We start from the raw sequence: 19,039 nt of genomic DNA on the forward strand, positions 1-19,039 counted from the left end.
GTGACAACTAAAAATGTCTGCCGGCCTTGCCAAAGGTCACCTGGGGGGCAAAATCACCTCTAGTTGAAAACCACTGCTGTAACAGTAAGGGGGGGGCCGCATGCTCTTTGTGCCCCTTGTACCTAAAACTCAACAAACCCATCCACCCCGCCCCGGCCTCCCCAACCCCTAAGGAATGGAAGCCGAGGAGAGATGACACCTGTGGGTGGAGTCTGGATTTTCTGGTTTGAGAAGGGATGTAGCACACAGATTGCTGGCCCTGCACTTACTTGATGCCCCCACGAGACGTTAAAAATGTAGAGCTTTCCATGTGCAGATGGCTCGAGCTGCTTAATTACCAACCGAAAGCATGCTAACATTTTCCTCTCTCTCTCCTTGCCTAAAACAGCCCGCCAGGAGCAGCGGAGGCTTTAGCAACGGGGAGCAGTTGCCCTTTCCGCATCCTTATCACACACTAATTATTTTATTCTAAAGAGACAAAGTAGAGAGAATGTAACATATGATTCTGATGACAAACACTTTCTTTAAAAAAAAAAAAAAAAAACCGTCTGCTTTTTCTAGTGACTAGAGCATAGGAGCTGGTTGCTAAGCAACTGGGAAACGGCAGACTCCTGTACTGGCCATGCTGGTTTCGGAAATGAGCCATAAAAGGAATTCCCCAGTGAGACGGGATCCCATACCATTGCCTGGTTGCCATGGACACCATATATAAGTGATGGATCCTGGGTTACAGGCCCTGCTTAAGAAAAATATGTTGCCTCTGTTTAAGGCTTGAATGGTATGAGGACGGTATAGAAGCCCTCTTCCCCTACGTTATCCATGGGGGCATGTCCCAATCCCTTCCCCACGGGCTTCCCCCAAAGACAGGTCTGAATCTAAGTGGCTGAGACATTCCATCCAGTTTCAGCTCTGCTTTTCCTTAATGTGTTCCAGGCTTTGCTGGAGTTGGAAGGGAGTCTGCAATCTGGAAAGCAAATTTTTAAGCAAGAAAAGATGCTTCGGGTGGCAGACAGGCTGTCTGTCTATCATCCACCCCTGTTTGGGGGCCACACAGAGCCAAGATCAGGCACAAGGGCAATTCTCTATGTTCGCGCGTTCTATTGGAATTTTGCAAAACAAGAGAGATTAGCAGAGAAAAAGACAATAGCCGTGACTCCAAAATGAAATTGGCATGTCATGCAGAGCAAGGCACACAATAAGCCATTGCAATTCTGTCAGAAATTAGAAACAGACTTCAGATAATAGGAGTGAAAAATGTGAGTCAAATATAAAGATATGGAACTTAAAATACAAAGAAGTACAGGTTTCACCAGGCTTCCTATGGGAAACAGAACAGGACAGATACACCTTGTTTTAACATCATTGACCCTATCCTATGAGTAGGACACTTGGGACACTAGACTCCAACCCTGGATGTCATGAGGATACGGGGGCCCAAAGAATGACAGTGATTTGTTCAAGGCCATACAAGACAAAACGGTGCTGAATGGTGGTCCATAGAGGACAATTCCGCGTTTTATTTTAGTTTTTATTTTTGGAAACGGAGTCTCATGCTGTCACCCAGGCTGGAGTGCGGTGGCACAATCTCAGCTGACTGCAACCTCCTGCCTCCTGGGTTCAAGCAATTCTCCTGCCTCAGCCTCCTGAGTAGCTGGGATTATAGGCACCTGCTACCATACCCAGCTAATTTTTTGTATTCTTAGTAGAGACGGGGTTTCACCATATTGGCCAGACTGGTCTCGAACTCCTGACCTCAGGTGATCCGCCCACCTCAGCATCCCAAGGTGCTGGGATTACAAATGTGAGCCACCGTGACTGGCCCAATTCTGCCTTTTAAATATCACTACACAACAAATGACCCCAAAACTTAATAGCTTAAAACAGCAAACATGTATTATCTCACAGTTTCTGTGGGTCGGGAATCCAGGAGCCTCTTAGCTAGGCGCCTCTCACTTGGGTGTTGGAAAAGCCACGGCATCCCAAGGCTCCTCTAGGGAAGGGTCTGCTTCCAGCCGCATGCATGTGGCTGCTGGCGGGCCTCAGGTCCTCTCTGGCTGTTGGCTGGAGACTTCAGTTCCTTGCTCTGTTGCTCTCTCAGTCGGAGAGTTTACAACAACATGGCAGCTGGCTTTCCTCAGAGACAAAAAGCAGCCAAGACAGAAACCGCAGTCTTTTAAAATCTAAGCTCAAAAGTGACATCCCATCATTTTTGCTGTACTTGTCGAGTAACTAGGTCTGGCCCACACTGAGGGAGAGTGGATTCCATGGGGGCATGAGAACATGAAAGCCAGGAGAGGGGACCACATCAGTGGCCATCCCAGAGGCTGCCTACTGCAGCGAGCAAGTGCGTTTCCAGGATAAAAACCACAAAGGGAAGAGGTCAGGGACGGAGGTTGAATTCCTTGGGCACGGAAGGTGGGAGAGGGCACAGTATGGGGGCCTAGGAAGGGGCAGCTAGGGGATGCAAAAGGGAGAAGAGAGGGGAGGAAAGATAAATGTGAGAAGGAAATGGTAGCAGAGAAGAAAGATAACCTGGTAGCGTGGGGACAGGAAAATGACTGGGGGTGGGAATTGGGGAGTTGGGATGAAAGACATAAATTGTAAGAAAACAGAGGAAATAGGAAAGGGAATGAGAAATGAATAGGAGGTGTAGGAAGATATAAAGACCAGTGGGAGGAGTAGGAATAGGGGGAGAAAGAGAGCCAGAAGCAAGAGGCAAAGAGCGTAAGCAGATAGTGCAACAGAATGGGGAGAAAATTGTTAGTGAGGGGCAAGCTGCGGGGAAAGTCAGGATCGGAAAACTCTATAGGAGAGATGGAGATATGCGAGCTATTTTAGGGCTGGGGGCGAAGGTGGCAACTGGGTAAAAATGACAATAAGAAGAGGATTTTTTGAGTATAAGAATTTCATGTGTTCCCTCATTTAGTCTTCATCACCAGCCAACACTGTAGATGCTGTTATTTATAGTATTTCAGAGATGAAGACATTGAATTTTAAAAGGATTAAGTACCTGCCTGAGGCTGTGCAACCAGAAAGTGGCTGCAGGTGTATGGAAGCAAGGCCAGGCATCTTCTTGCCAGGCAACCAGGCTCAACCTGCAAAGTCATGTTGGCCAAGGCAAAGGGGACTGTAGGGTGAGGCGGTTTACTTCCTTATCCTAACCATACATGGATGTCCCCTCCTGTTTCTTCTGCCACACCCTGAACCCCTGAGTCCCAGCACAGATTAGGAAGGATAGATTCCTCATGGATGGCAGCAAGCTCATCAGAGCATGAGGGTCAGGGTGAGTGCCTCAGTTTATCACATGGACCCATATATTAAAATAAAATATCTCTGCTATACCGTGTAATGCTTTCTCCATGTTTGCATTGCTCAGAGCCATCAGGGCACTGTGTCTTGTTCTTCAAATCCCCTACAGTGCCTTGCACTGCCTTAAGCAGGTATTTAAAAAATAAAAAACTTTGTGAAACCAAACATTTGCTTCTACCAAATTCAATGAGAAATGCTGCTGCAGCAAAGTGGAAAAGGCTGGCTCTGTCCCCCAGGCTCAGTTCTTCAGCTGCTGTTGAACTCTCGGTAAATTACCTAACCACACCAGAATGCAATATTCTTACTAGTAAAACAAGTTGGCTAAATGATCTTTAAAGTTTTTTTTCTAGCTCTGAAATGTCACAAATTATATAACCAGGATAAGAATTAGGAGTCAACATGGAAATGGTCAATGGATCGGATACGGATGCAGGCTACCATTTAGGCAGACCTGATATACAACCATTCCGGGTTCCATGTTGCCCAGATGCCAATTCATTAATATAGATCTCAAGAGAAGTTCAGCTCAACTCTCTTGTGGCATCTGTGTGCAATAGAGACTCCATGAGCTTAATTTTCTTCATCACCGAGATCCCTCTCCGATGCTATGTTAAGAACCTAGAGAGACTTAAAAACTCTCAAAGCAATAGGAACTCACCTAGGGCATGATTGGTTCAGCTGCCAGAGTGCTATTAGGGACAAAGAGAGCAGCAGGACTCATTGGGGACAAGATCCAGAACTTCCAAGAGATGTTGATGGAATTAAGATGCCTGGATTGAATCATACTTTCAGTTGTGAGTGTGTTTGGAGGTGGTGCCTAGGAATAAAAGACACAGCTCAGAGTTATACCATCTGAGGGCGAGGGAGCTGGGGTATTTATATACCAACTCCCTCAGTCATTGGTCGAGGGCTGCTCAGGGGTGAGGATAGGTGGTCATTTCTCAGCACTTCTGCCTTCTACATGGGCAGGGACTATCAAAACCCCAGGAAGCTATCAGGGGAAGATATATAAGTGCTAGCAGTTAGAAGCCAAGCCAGTATGTGCTGAAATGTAGAGGCTGAGAGGCTGTGGGCAGGACACCAGCAACATCTGCTGCACTTAGCTCCCTGGAGCATGTGAGAGGAAGTCGACTCTCTGTTGCTCCTGAGAATCACCACCAGCTTTTATTGGTAAATGTCTTCTATGTGCATTTTCTACAAACCAAAAAAAAAAAAAAGAAAGAAAGAAAGAAAGAAAAAAGGTTTTTAGAGACTTGTCATTAGAGAAGTGAAGCATTTTCCTTCAAAAACAGGCATCACATACCCCCATTTGGTCCCTGCCCACTTGAGCACTTTACAGATGGTCTCCCTGCCACACCACAGTCCATGAGGTACCCAGGGATATGTAGACACTTTCAAAAAGCATCTAAGGGGCGAGCCTGTGCCAGACATGAGAATCCACTGCTGATGGTTTAAAGACCATATTGAAAATAAAGGCTGTACATGTTAGCATCTATATCCTCTATCCTCTGAAAATGATGGGTGGGGACATTTTGGAAAGGCTTTTTATTAATCTATTTATTGTGGCCACTGGCTCCATTTCCTCATATTTCTACATAAAGAAATATTTTGAGGGAAAACGCTTCACTTTTCTAATAAGTCTTTACAACCCTTTTTAGGTTTGCAGAAAATGCACGTAGAAGACAATGTGTGTCTTATGCACAATAAAATGCTGGTGGTGATTCTCAGGAGCAATGGAGAGTCGACTTCCTCTCACATGCTCCAGGGAGCTAAGGGTAGCAGATATTGCTGGTGTCCTGGCCATAGCCTTCCAGCCTCTACATTTTAGCACACACTGGCTTGACTTCCAACTACCAGCACTTAACATCTCTGCCTGAGAGCTTTCTTGGGTTTTGGTAGTCGCTGCCCATGTAGAAGGCAGAAGTGCTGGGAAAGGCCACCCACTCCCACTCCTGAGCAGCCCTCGACCAATGACTGAGGGAGTTGGTGTATAAATATCCCAGCGCCCTCACCCTCAGGTGGTATAATTCTGAGGTGTGTCTTCTATGCTGCTTCCCAGGGATCCTTGGCAGGATTTAGCCCCTTACCCACAGTAGTAACCTACTTGATGATGTATCTTTTACTGATGTCCTTCCCTTCCCTGTACCACTTCCTCACATGCCCTTGGTGTTTCCTGACATTACCTCCCTGGTAAACCATTTGCACTTAAACTCTTATCTCAGGGTGTGCTGTGGGGGAACTCAGACTTCTACTAGGGCAATGGGAAGGAACAGATAAAATAATTGTTATTTAAAGAAGGATTTCTTTAAGCAATGTATTCCTATGGTGCATTTCAAAATTTATTTATAGCTCATTATCTTCCTTTATAAGAATGCTATGGGATAGATTAGGTAAGAAGTGCTGCCAATGAAAGGCCAGTCAGAAATGAAGATAAAACGGCTGAGCTCGGTGGCTCACGCTTGTAATCCTAGCACTTTGGGAGGCCGAGGCGGGCGGACCACGAGGTCAGGAGATCGAGACCATCCTGGCTAACATGATGAAACCCCGTTTCTACTAAAAACACAAAAAAATTAGCTGGGCGTGGTGGCGGGCACCTGTAGTCCCAGCTACTCGGGAGGCTGAGGCAGGAGAATGGCATGAACCCAGGAGGCGGAGCTTGCAGTGAGCCAAGATCGTCTGCTACACTCCAGCCTGGGCAACAGAGCGAGACTCCATCTAAAAAAAAAAAAGAAAGAAAAGAAAAGAAAACATCTCTGAAATGGTCACGAAGGTTACTAAGAACATTGGCTCGATGTACAAAAATTCTGTTGACTTATGACTTCCCTTTGTTGTGAGCAATGTCACATATCTTTAGTAATAACCGTTTGCAGCATCCCTTGAGACCCATGTCCATGTAGTCACCTGGAAATAACATACAACGGGGGACAGGGCCTCTTCAGAGCAGACGATGCCGTGGCTTGGTAGTGCCCACAGTGGATCGTCTGATTTGCCTCCAGCAGCATCTGGCCCCAAGACTGCCCAAGTACAGAGGAATGGGGGATAGAGGAGCAGAGATGTTATAACTTGAAGGGCAACTGAAGAAGCAGCAACTTACAGCATGTGGGCTCAATTTTCCCCCAAAAAGTTCATAATATAACTGTCAAAAATGACATTATGAACCCAAATTATAAGATAATTGCATTCGGTCCCAAATTCAACACAATAAAGGTTATTTGCTCTCATGCCTTAGCAACCATCTCATAGAGGACAGAAAAATACCATACAAAAACAAAATGCAAACTCGCAAAGCAGTAATAAAACCAGCACACAACTATTCATTTCAAGTCTATTTTGAAAAGCCTTTGATAATACCAGTAATTCCCCGTAAAGCTTCTATTCTCTCGCCACAATTCCCTTCTGGAGGTAGAAAAAGGTTTTGCTGTTCTACAGCCATTCCTTTTAGGGAGATAAAGTCTCAAGTCCACTTTATTTCCCAATTTTAACGTTTGTCATTCTTTAAACAGAAAGAAAGAGAGAGAGAAAGAAATCCCTGATCACCTATATCCAGCTAAGCCTCCCATATAGGTAGGGCTTAGTGGCAATATTAACGTGAATCTTCCTTGTCTTGCACCACAAAATTCATTTAATAGTCTTAACAAGGTGCTTAAGCTAGCCAGAGAGGCTTGTCCAAAAGATGCTGAAACATTCCACTAAAAAATAGAAAATTCAACCAGCAGTCCACCCATTTCCAGATATTCTGATGCTTCATAGCATGCAGGCTGGGCGTTAGTCAGCCCTTTGATGTCTTGGCTGAGCAGTTTCTCCGGGTGCCACTGGCAGGCCTACCCTACAACAGAAGCCAGGAGGAAGGGGCTTGGGGTACCTTTGGTTGCAAGAACAGAAATCTACTTAGATAAGTTCAAGTACAAGGAAGATGGTGGACTCCAAGGAACTTCGTGGACTCCAAGGAAAAGCCGAGCAATCAGGCCTCAGGAAGAGTGGGAACCAGCAGCTGTCACTCTTGGGGAGGGATGTGGTAGAGAAAAGAGACAGAAACACCTAGAAGGGTGTGCATGCATGGGCAATGATTAGTTTCTTTGATATAGGAAGACAAACAGGAAAATATAGAAGAGGAATAGAAGGTGGGGAAAGAAGTAAGATAATAGGAATCAAAGAGAAATGTATAACCTGAGGAGTCATGACATACCATCACAATGGCTTCAGCCAGCAGTCAGCAGCTCACCGCTGCTAGGCATTGACTGTCCCTGACATAGAACCAGTCTGCGTAATACACAGAGGTTGCAAATACCAAGCGCTTCTGATTTACCTGAATTGGTCATTCTGGTTTACATGGAATTATGGACTATTTTCAAAAAGACAAAGTTGTATTGGTTGACAGGATGTCCATGGTCTCAAGGAAGATCTTGATGAAAAAGGCTGGGTGACTTTTTATACTTAAGCTTTGACAGAAATAATTCATAATTGGCCGGGCGCGGTGGCTCAAGCCTGTAATCCCAGCACTTTGGGAGGCCGAGACGGGCGGATCACGAGGTCAGGAGATCGAGACCATCCTGGCTAACACGGTGAAACCCCGTCTCTACTAAAAAAAAAATACAAAAAACTAGCCGGGCGCGGTGGCGGGCGCCTGTAGTCCCAGCTACTCCGGAGGCTGAGGCAGGAGAATGGCGTGAACCCGGGAGGCGGAGCTTGCAGTGAGCTGAGATCCGGCCATGGCACTCCAGCCTGGGCGACAGAGCGAGACTCCATCTCAAAAAAAAAAAAAAAAAAAAAAAGCAATAATTCATAATTGTATTTTAGGGGCTTGGATGTGGATGTCAGTTGTTTCACCAGGTTTATTTTTACATTTGTGGTAGACATTCTTTGTCCCAAGATATATGTCTTAAACTTTAATACACTCATTCTGAAATTCCACCTCAATTTTTATCAGAAATGTTTCTTCAATATATATGACTTTTGGCCAGGTGTGGTGGCTCACACCTGTGATCCCAGCACTTTGGGAGGCCAAGGCAGGTAGATCACTTGAGACCAGGAGTTCAAGACCAGCCTGGCCAATATGGTGAAACCCTATCTCTACTAAAAGCACAAAAAATAGCCAGGTGTGGTGGCACGTGCCTGCAATCCCAGCTACTTGGGAGGCTAAGACATGAGAATCACTTGAACCCTGGAGGCGGAGGTTATAGTGAGCTGAGATCACGCCACTGCACTCCAGCCTGGGCAACAGAGTGAGTCTCCATCTCAAAAAAAAATATATATATATATACACACACACACACACACACACACACACACACATATGTGTACATCTCAAGTCGCAGGAAACCCTTCAGTCCCAGGCACACTGTCACAGCTGGTCAGAATCACTGTAGGTGCTTGAACCCAGGAGGCAGAGGTTGCACATATGTATACATATGTGTGTATATATATTTTAATATATATTTATATATGTATACATATGTGTATAATTTATACATATTCATACATATATATGTATGATTTTTGTTCTGTTTTTCAAAGACAAAGTCTCACTTTGTTGCCAGGTTGGAGTGCAGAGGTGTGATCAGGACTCACTGCAGCCTCAACCTCCTGGGCTCCAGCAATTCTCCTCCTTCAGTTCCCAAGTAGCTGGGACTACTTGGGATCTAGGTACATGCCATTATGCCCAGGTAATTAAAAAGATTTTTTTTTGTAGAGATGTGGTCTCACTGTGTTAACTAGGCTGGTCTTGAACTCCTGAACTCAAATGATCCTCCCCACTTGGCCTCCCAGAGCACTGGGATTATAGGTGTGAGCACTGGGATTATAGGTGTGAGCACAGGGATTTATAGGTGTGAGCACTGGGATTATAGGTGTGAGCACAGGGATTATAGGTGTGAGCCACCACACCAGCCTATATGATGTTAAAGGCACTCTGCTAAGCACTTAACATAGATACACAGTTGAATAAGACACAGCCCTGTCTTCATGGGGCTTGTAAATTGAAAGTGGAGGGGATGAGTGGAAGACGAAATAGACATAATAGATATATACATCAGTAACCATAAGGCAATAAAGACTATTATCTATGTCAAAGCAGGCTGTTCTTGAAACTTTCCCAGCTCTCTGATTTGGAACCCTTGACTCTCTCCTCTTCCACAGCCCCCCAGTCTCCTTCTATCTAAATCCTATCCTTTCTTCCTACCCATTCCAAAACCTTACAGACTTGTCAGATCCTTCTGCAGCAGGTGATCTCTTTGGAACCTCTCCAGTCTTTGTTTCCTCCAGTATGTTGGAAGTTATTACTAGAGGCTAAATAGTACCTTCACAACACCCTGACTCTCCTGGCCCAGTGGAAATTGCTCAGGGAGATCCTGAACTGTGGGAATTTGCCGGAACTAATGGGCACCTTGACCCCTTTTCCTGCTCAGACATTTACTCACTAAGCTCTCCCTTATGGACTCAGTCAGGACTTCACATTTCTGTTTCCTCCCATAAGAGTTCGTAATGCTTTAATCAGGGTGGAATGTACATAAATGTTCATGTACGTGTGTGTGTGTGCACGCGCATGTGCACACACCCGAGAGGGAAAGGTAACTCTGATGGGCTTTCCAAACTTTCATTCCCTCTCTTGCCTTCCTGTCCACAGCTGCCTCTCAAAATCCAGGTAGGGGACTGCCCCACACCACCCAGGTGTTGACAGGATCTCATGTCTTTAGCACTTCCTCCAGCAGCCCTGTCTTGGGAGAGAGGCTGAGCCAGGAGGCAGGGAGATGCTCCGTGGCTGGCCGCATGGGAGGGTGTGTTGTCCTAGAAACTCTGTCCCTGGAGGTAGGTTTGGGTACAAAAGCTTCTGCCCCCATTCCCTCTGCCCTGATTCCAGGGGTGGCAGGGATCGAATCTCAGCATTTTCTAATCTGCCTGTTATCAGTGTCATCGCTTTCCTGTCACCCAAAGGTCCTCACCAGACACCTCTGGCCTGCAGCCCCAGTGCCATAGGGGTAGTGATAAACTCTTATTGCCTTCAGCCTACAGATCCTGGTCAAAAGCTTCTGATTCTTATCAGAGGCTGAAGGACAGGTTTTACCAGAAGTTCCTATCCCCCAGCTTGAAAAACAAGTTCATCCACTCCTTTACTCCACACGCTGGGGTTCTATCCTATTCTTGAGAAAAGGTCAAGCACCCCACCTCCATAATGACTCTGGAAATCACAGTGAGGTCCCAATGTGGATGCTGGTCTCTACAGTGAATTTTTTTTTTTTTTTTGAGACTGAGTCTCACTCTGTCGCCCAGGCTGGAGTGCAGTGGTGTGATCTCAGCTCACTGCAACCTCTTCCTCCTGGATTCAAGCACCTACAGTGATTCTGACCAGCTGTGACAGTGTGCCTGGGACTGAAGGGTTTCCTGGCACTTGAGATTTTCAGTGCTAAAAGTAGGAAAGCCCCAAGCAAACTAAGATGAGTTGATCCTATGACCAAGATCCCTGGACCTTGTAAACCAGTTACCCACCCTCCATGGGACCTACAGCTTAGCAAAAGCCTGTAAGAGGAAAAAGAAAAAGTGAGATATGGAACAGCAGGCTGCAGTTGTCCTTTGCCTTATTCAGAACTTTTGCTGTGTTCAGAACCATCATGTGCCCATAGGATAGTCTTTGCTCCCCTAAACTTGGATGGGAAAGGAGCGAGGAGGAACAGGAACCGCTGGCATCCGAAAAGAGGCCGTGGCCGCATCTCTGGGCCGTGTTTTATTTTTCTGGAATCCTTAATGGCACAGTATCTAAAAAGAGATCATGCATGTGCTCTGGGACTCTTAACTGTTTTAAAACCTCTATCTTGGCTGGACACAGTGACTCACGCCTGTAATCCCAGCACTTTGGGAGGCCGAGGTGGGTGGATCACCTGAGGTCAGGAGTTCAAGACCAGCCTGGCCAACATGGTGAAACCCCATCTCTACTAAAAATACAAAATTAGCCAGGTATGGTTGTGCATGCCTGTAATCCCAGCTACTTGGGAAGGTGAAGCAGGAGAATCACTTGAACCCGGGAGGTGGAGGTTACAGGGAGCTGAGACCACGCCATTGCACTCCAGCCTGGGCAACAAGAGTGAAATTCTGTCACAAAACAAAACAAAACAAAACCTCTATCTCTACGTAGAGTGGCCCCAGAATATGCCCTGATTTGGATCAGATCATTGCGCTTGCCTCCTCTGGGGAGATGTAAATTTCCTCTGTCTTAGAAGCCACTGCTCTATAAGTATCCACAGGATTTGTGGTCAAGAGATCTGAGCTTTAATCTTTTAAAAGATATCTGTGATTGACTCATGGAAAAACACTTAATTTCTCAGCTCTTCACCTGTAAAATTGATTGAACTAAGCTTTTGTGATTAGGAATTCTTCCAGCTTTGTGGTTCACCTCTTTCCCTCTACACACACACACACACACACACACACACACACCCCTTTTATTCCACTGTATTTCTGGCCATTGACTCTCAGTGCCATTCCAAGCCACATTGGAACCCGAGGCTAAAAGGAAAAATTAGTAACGTGAGTTCTCTCTTTATTTAAAATGTTGACATTTTGTTCATCATGGGTTTTTTTTTTTTTTTTTGCATTAACTCAGATTTTTAAAATATTCCATTAAAATGTTCATCTTAATCTCCAGACATAGAAAAAGACCCTGAAGTTCCTGGATATGCTGGCTGCCAACATTATGAAATACAGCGTGGCGAGCTGGAACACAAGGTCCTTGTTGACATTGAATTACTGAAGAAAACTCCCCTATCTCTGGCCACTCTGCGGCCTGCAAAGCATAAAATATGTACTATCTGGTACTTTACAGAAAAAGTTTGCTAACCTCTTATACCAAGCAATTCTGAGTCAAATTTCCTGTTACTTGCAACCATAAAAATTCTAAGTATTACACTCCCCTGAACTCTGGCAGCACCGAACTACTTGATGATACTCAAAGAGGAAATATATGATAAAGCCCCCATCAGTTCATTCATACTGTTTCCTTGGCCTAAAATGCAACACCCTCCACGTGACTATACAGTTGCCCCTCAGTATCCAGCGGGAATTAGTTTCATGACCCCTGACGGATACCAAAATCTACATATGCTGTAGTCCATTCTGTAAAATGGTGTAGTACTCACATATAACCTATGCACGCCCTCCCATGTACTTTAAATCATCCTTATTCACTAAAGTACCTAATACGATGTAAATGCTATGTAAATAGTTGCTATACTGTACTGCTTTCTTATTTGTATTTTTTTTTTCAGATGGAGTCTCGCTCTTGTCACCCAGGTTAGAGCACAATGGTTCAATCTCAGCTCACTGCAACCTCTGCCTCCTAGGTTCAAGTGATTCTCCTGCCTCAGTTTCCCAAGTAGCTGATATTACAGGTGCCCGCCACTACGCCTGGCTAATTTTTGTATTTTTAGTAGAGACGGTGTTTCACCATGTTGGCCAGGCTGGTCTCGAACTCTCAACCTCAGGTGATCTGCCTGCCTCAACCCCCCAAAATGTTGGGATTATAGGCGTGAGCCACTGTGCTTGGCCTTCTTTGTATTATTTATTCTTGTTGGGTTTTTTCCTGCATATTTTTGGTCTGCAGTACCGAACTTTTGGAGTCCCCTTAAGTTGTGCAGCTCACTGGCCTCACCCTAGTTCCAGCCCTGCTAACCCTTCTCTGCATCTGGGTGAGTTGCTTGATGACAGAAGGAGGGAAAACACAGAAAGAAGAGACTAAATACTACCCACTTTATAAGATTCCCTGGGGCCAGCCATAATGTTTGTTTCATTTTATTTATTTATTTATTTATTTATTATTTATTTATTTATTTATTTATTTATTTTCTTTTGAGATGGAGTCTGGCTCTGTCGCGAGGCTGGAGTACAGTGGCATGATCTTGGCTCACTGCAACCTCCACCTCCCTGGTTCAAGCAATTCCCCTGCCTCAGCCTCCCGAGTAGCTGGGCTTACAGATGTATGCCACCATGCCCAGCTAATTTTTTGTATTTTAGTAGAGACAAGGTTTCACCATGTTGGTCAGGATGGTCTTGATTTCCTGACCTTGTGATCCACCCACCTCAGCCTCCCAAAGTGCTAGGATTACAGGTGTGAGCCACCGCGCCTGGCCCGTAATGGTTATTAACACCAACGTACCTATAATTTCTAGTTGCTTCTGTCATGTTTGTTTTATTTCCCCGGGGCTAAAAACTCTTTGGGTATGGGTATAGGGATCCTCACATCTGCTTTTGTTTCTTTATTCTAATTCCACTCTCCACATACCAAGGGCCCAGCACAGAGCTGTGCACTAAATTACTAGAATGAAATGGCAGAGTGCATGCTGAATTCCGGAGTTCACACCAACCCTTCTCTTGACCTTTCAGGAGACAACTATTTATCATTTAAAACATTGGTTTTTATTTCTTTATATTTTTAATTAATTAATTAATTTATTTATTATTTTTATTATTTTTTTTTTTTGGAGACAGACTCTCACTGTGTCACCCAGGCTGGGGAGCAGTGGTGCATCACTGCTCACTGCAGCCTCCACCTCCTGGGCTCAAGCGATCCTCCCATCTCAGCCTCCTGAGTAGCTGGAACTACAGGCATGCACCACCACATCCGGACAATTTTAAAAAGTTTTTCTAGAGACAAGGTCTCATTATATTCCCCAGGCTGGTCCCAAACTCCTGGGCCCAAGTGACTCACCCACCTCAGCCTCCTAAGGTGCTAGGATTACAAGCGTGAGCCACTGTGCCCAGCCTTAAAACACTGCTTTTGTTTGTTATTTTGAGGAGGAGTCCCACCCTGTCACCCAGGCTGGAGAGCAATGGGGCGATCTCAGCTCACTGCAACCTTCGCCTCCCAGGTTCAAGCAATTCTCCTGTCTCGGTCCCCTGAGTAGCTGGGACTATAGGCACGCACCACCACACCCAGCTCATTTTTGTATCTTTTTTTTAAGTAGAGACAGGGTTTCACCATGTTGGCCAGGCTGGTCTCTAACTCCTGACTTCAAGTGATCCACCCACCTCGGCCTCCCAAAGTGCTGTGATTACAGGCATGAGCCACTGTGCCTGGCCAAAACATTGTTTTTGTTGTTGTTGCTGCTGTTGTAGTTGTTGTTTTGAGACAGAGTCTCACTCTGTCGCCCAGGCTGGAGTTCAGTGGCGCAATCTCGGCTCACTGTAACCTCCGCCTCCTGGGTTCAAGCAATTCTCCTGCCTCAGCCTCCCGAGTAGCTGGGACTACAGGCACGCACCACCACACTCAGCTAGTTTTTGTATTATTAGTAGAGACGAGGTTTCACCATGTTGGCCAGGCTGGTCTCCAACTCCATGATCCACCCGCCTTGACCTCCCAAAGTGCTGGGATTATAGGTGTGAGCCACTGTGCCCAGCCCAAAACATTAGTTTTTAAAGTTAAGAAAATAAAAACATAACCAGCTTGAAAACTGGAAAACAAAGTACAGTTATTTTGGCAAAATGTTACCAGATAATAAAAAATAAATTTGGGTTTCATTTCTTGCATTTTCCTCTCAGAGTCAAAAAGAGCAGGAGGAGTTAAGACTTAGACAAATGAGCCTCCTGGGACCCAGAAGATTCCAGAGCCTCCCTACCCTGAGGAGGGCCACATGCCAGACTCACCCATTCTTTGACCTAACAAACCAAAGGCTGTGGGCGACCTGCTGCCTTGCAGTGGGACCTGCAGGTCATCTTCAAATTGTACTAAGCTGGGCTCGGGAGGAGCAGAGGGCATGGAACTGAAACATTCTTCCTGATAAGGCTGCAGTAGAGGACATCACAGAAAAATGCATTGCTTTCAACGAGTGCATTAATAAAGACATAGCTATAAAATGGACTTGTGCTGAAGCCCTCCCTGGCAAGCATTTATCAAACAAAAAAGCAAGAATTGGTGTTCAGGGCCAGGCACGGCGTCTCATGCCTGTAATCCCAGCACTTTGGGAAGACAAGGCAGGCAAATCACTTGAGGTCAGGAGTTTGAGACCAGCCTGGCCAACATAGCAAAAACCTGTCTCTACTAAAAATACAAAAATTAGCTGGGTGTGATGGCATGCACCTGTAATCCCAGCTACTTGGGAGAATTGCTTAAACCCATGAGGTGGAGGTTGCAGTGAGCTGAGATCGTGCCACTGGACTCCAGCCTGGGCGACAGAGTGAGACCCTATCTCAAAATAAATAAATAAATAAATAAGAAAAAGAAAAGAATTGGTATTTGGGTGCTATAGTTCAGGAAAGATCCGGATAGGATTATCTTCTTTTGTCACTAACTGGCTGTGTGCCCTTGGACAAATCATTCACCCTCTCTGTGCTTTATTTTCTTCATCTGTAAGAGGCTGTGGATGAGATCACTGCTAGTCTCTTCTGCCTCTGATGTTATATAGAAGGTGCTCTATGAAAAGGGTGGGGGGAAATTTTGTTTGCTGAACCTTCCCTCCTGCTGTCTTTCTGCCCTACTGGGCTTTTTTTTTTTTGCAGAAAATGTCAAATTCTTAATCAGTAGGTTTCAAAATGTGAAGCCTACAAAGCTTTACTGTACATCTGGGAAGAATGAAGTTTTACCTTTTAAAGCAGAGAAATGGAGTTTGCTTAGGATTCTAACTGAAGCAAGTCACACCCCCACAGAAATGAAATGGAAGCATGAAAGACTGTGAAAATCTGGGACTCTGCACAAGCAAAGAACAAGTACTGTGTTGGTATTTAAAAAAAAAAAAAAGATTTTCATTTCATATGCAACACCTTTGTGCTTCCTTTATGTATTTCTCCCTCTCTTTTCCAGCTCTACAACGAGCTATTTTAAGACTCTGTTTTCCTGCTATACAGTATTCCTGTTCAGATAGGCAATTTAATTGTCATCAGACTTTTTCTTAGTCTTTCAAGACCTTTTGTTATGGTGAAATAATTTTAGGCACACCAAAAGCACAAATCCATTAAATACTTTCCTTATTTCACTAATGAACTATTATGGGTGGTGAAAATTAATTTTATTCCACTCACATATCTGTTAAATTTTTAAAGTTGAAAAATGAAGGCTGCAAATAACCGAAGTCGAATGAGAGACTCCTCTTCAAACATTGTTGTTTCATTTGTGCTGAGATGTGTCAAAAAAAGCTACAAAAATAGTTCACAAAATGAAAAGGGTTCAACAGGTCCAATCTCAGGGTTGAATATTGCAAAACTTTTACAGGCTGGATATGCTTAGGAATAGAAAGGCCCCTCTGTTAATGGATTTGAAGAGAGTTTTCTGAGTGGGTGTGTTTAAGCTTATCCCCATGGGCAGATCAGATATTAGCACACTTGTTTAAAGCCTGGTAGTGATGATACGAAGGTCCTGAATTGAACTGCTACACAACTCAGCCATTGTTGTTCCACATCATGGCTCAGGCTCTAGCCCTAACACCTCTCTGCCATTTTACCTTTTTTTTTTTTGAGACAGAGTCTCACTCTATCACCAAGGCTGGAGTGCAGTGGAGCAATCTCAGCTCACTGCAACCTCTGCCTCCCAGGTTCAAGTGATTCTTGCACCTCAGCCTCCTGAGTAGCTGGTTTATAGGCGTCTGCCACCATACCCACGTAGGTAATTTTTGTGTTTTTAGTAGAGACTGTGTTTCACCATGTTGACCACACTGGTCTTGAACTCCTGACCTCAAATGATCTGCCTGCCTTGGCCTCCCAAAGTGTTGGGATTACAGACGTGAATCACTGCGCCCAGCCACAAAAGAGAAGGGGAGAAGATGTGGGGGGAGTCAGGTAAATCCTTTCCCAAAGCATGGAAAGGGTCTCCAAGCCTAGGCTGTACTGAGGACCAGGAACGCCACTTTGACAAGCCGGGGGCAATACATTATAATCATGACAGGTCAGACCCATTAACTCTGCTTGAAAGGTACTTTGAAAACAGAAATCATCCCCATCACATGGGGGAAGCTGGGGGAGGATGTGCCTCCAGAGAAAAAGGGCAAACACCACAGCTCAAAAGACAAAATTCTCTTCTGGGAGATAGACCCAGTGCCACAAGGCAAGGAAGGTCAGAGTCCTGTCCCTGAAGATAAATGTCTCCAGAACGAATGAGGACCTTGATAAATGTGCCGTTGGAACAGACTCTTAAGTGCTTCCTTATTTATAATCTGTCCCTTTCAGAGCCAACTCAGATTCATGTCAGTGCCTTAGGTAGAAGCAGCAGCTTGCCGATTTTTCTTTAGTCAGATTTCATTCCAATTTCGGCTTCTAAATGTATGCCACCTGCTCCAAGGGCTCCCATGAGCCTGTGCTTTAACCCTCTACTCTTTTTTCCTTTATCTCTTCTTCCTGACTCCTTTTAATTTGTCTCCCTTTTTTTTTTTTTTTTTTTTGAGATGTAATCTCGCTCTGTCACCCAGGCTGGAGTGCAGTGGCTCCATCTCAGCTCACTGTAACCTCTGCCTCTGGGTTCAAGTGATCTTCCAGCCTCAGCTTCCCAAGTAACTGGCCCAAACTCCATCATGTGGTCCTCCTGCTTCGGCCTCCCAAAGTGCTGGGATTACAGGCATGAACCACCACACACAGCTCTCCTTCTTTCTTTCTAAACCCAAATAGTGGGTCACTGAGAAGGCACACTGAATAAGTAAAAAGAATCCAGTCTCAAATAAGACAGACCGAAGAAAAAACAATCCCCAAATCTGTGTTTTGTGGCCCTGAAGTAATTACTAAAAAGAATCTGGTGGAGTTCACGCTGATTCTGAGTTTAGGGTTTAACAACATAACCAGTGACAGCTCAAAAAAATACATGAATAAAAGGGGAATGATAAGGGAGTTGCCTTTTTTTTTCAGTCTATAAAGCTAATTGTTTCATTGTGCTTCCATACACACACTCACACATACATACAATCTGATGCCTTCTTTTTTTTTTATATTAAATGGCAGTGAGCCATGAAAGACTACAGAGAATTTTAAGCAGAGTCTGCCTTAAAAGAAAAAAAGTCCTCCAGTGACAGTAAATTGGATAAATGCTATTTTTAGATGAAATATATCTAACTGATGTCCAGATGTGATTCTACCACATGAAGAGAAAAACAAATCTATCTAAAGTGCGGAACTGTACTTGAAAACATTTTTAAAATTTTCTGGTAATAATGACATATAATGGAAAGACTGAGACGTTTGGAACTGACCAAGAGCCTCCGCAGAGGGTCCCTCCAGAGCAATATCGGCACACATGGCTCCAATATGTAGATGATCCTGAGGTTTGCATTTCTGATTTAATTGTTACTAACTCTCAGGGCTTGCAAGTTGCAGTATATTTTCACATGAGCATAAGGAATAAAGCAGAATTTATCAGTCCATTCTCATACTGCTATAAAGAGCGATCTGAGACCGGATAATTTATGAAGAGGCTGAATTGACTCACAGTTCTGCAGGCTTAACAGGAAGCTTGATTGGAAGGCCTCAGGAAACTTACAATCGTGGTGGAAGGCAAAGGAGAAGCAAGCACCTTCTTTACAGGGTGGCAGGAAAGAGAGCGAGCAAAGGGGAAAGGCTTTTAAACCACACACCTTTAACCCATCAGATTTCATGAGAACTCACCATCATGAGAACAACAAGGGGGAATTCTGTCCCTCCTCCAATTCCACGTGAGATTTGGGTGGGGACACAAATCCAAAGCATATCAAAGAAGAACTGGTATCATGACTTCTGTGCTAAGCCAGTGGGTTAGAGAACTGATAAGGTTCGGCTATGTTTCCACTTAAAGTCG

The 19,039-nt window shown here is 44.7% G+C and overlaps 1 pseudogene; it reads right to left on the minus strand.

The window, feature by feature from the left end:
* Positions 1–3,967: 3,967 nt before the first annotated feature.
* Positions 3,968–19,039, minus strand: part of LOC117068001 — a 28,010-nt pseudogene continuing 12,938 nt past the window's right edge.

Source organism: Trachypithecus francoisi, unplaced genomic scaffold, assembly GCF_009764315.1.
Source record: "Trachypithecus francoisi isolate TF-2019V2 unplaced genomic scaffold, Tfra_2.0 Lachesis_group20, whole genome shotgun sequence".
NCBI classification, from domain to species: Eukaryota; Metazoa; Chordata; class Mammalia; order Primates; family Cercopithecidae; genus Trachypithecus; species Trachypithecus francoisi.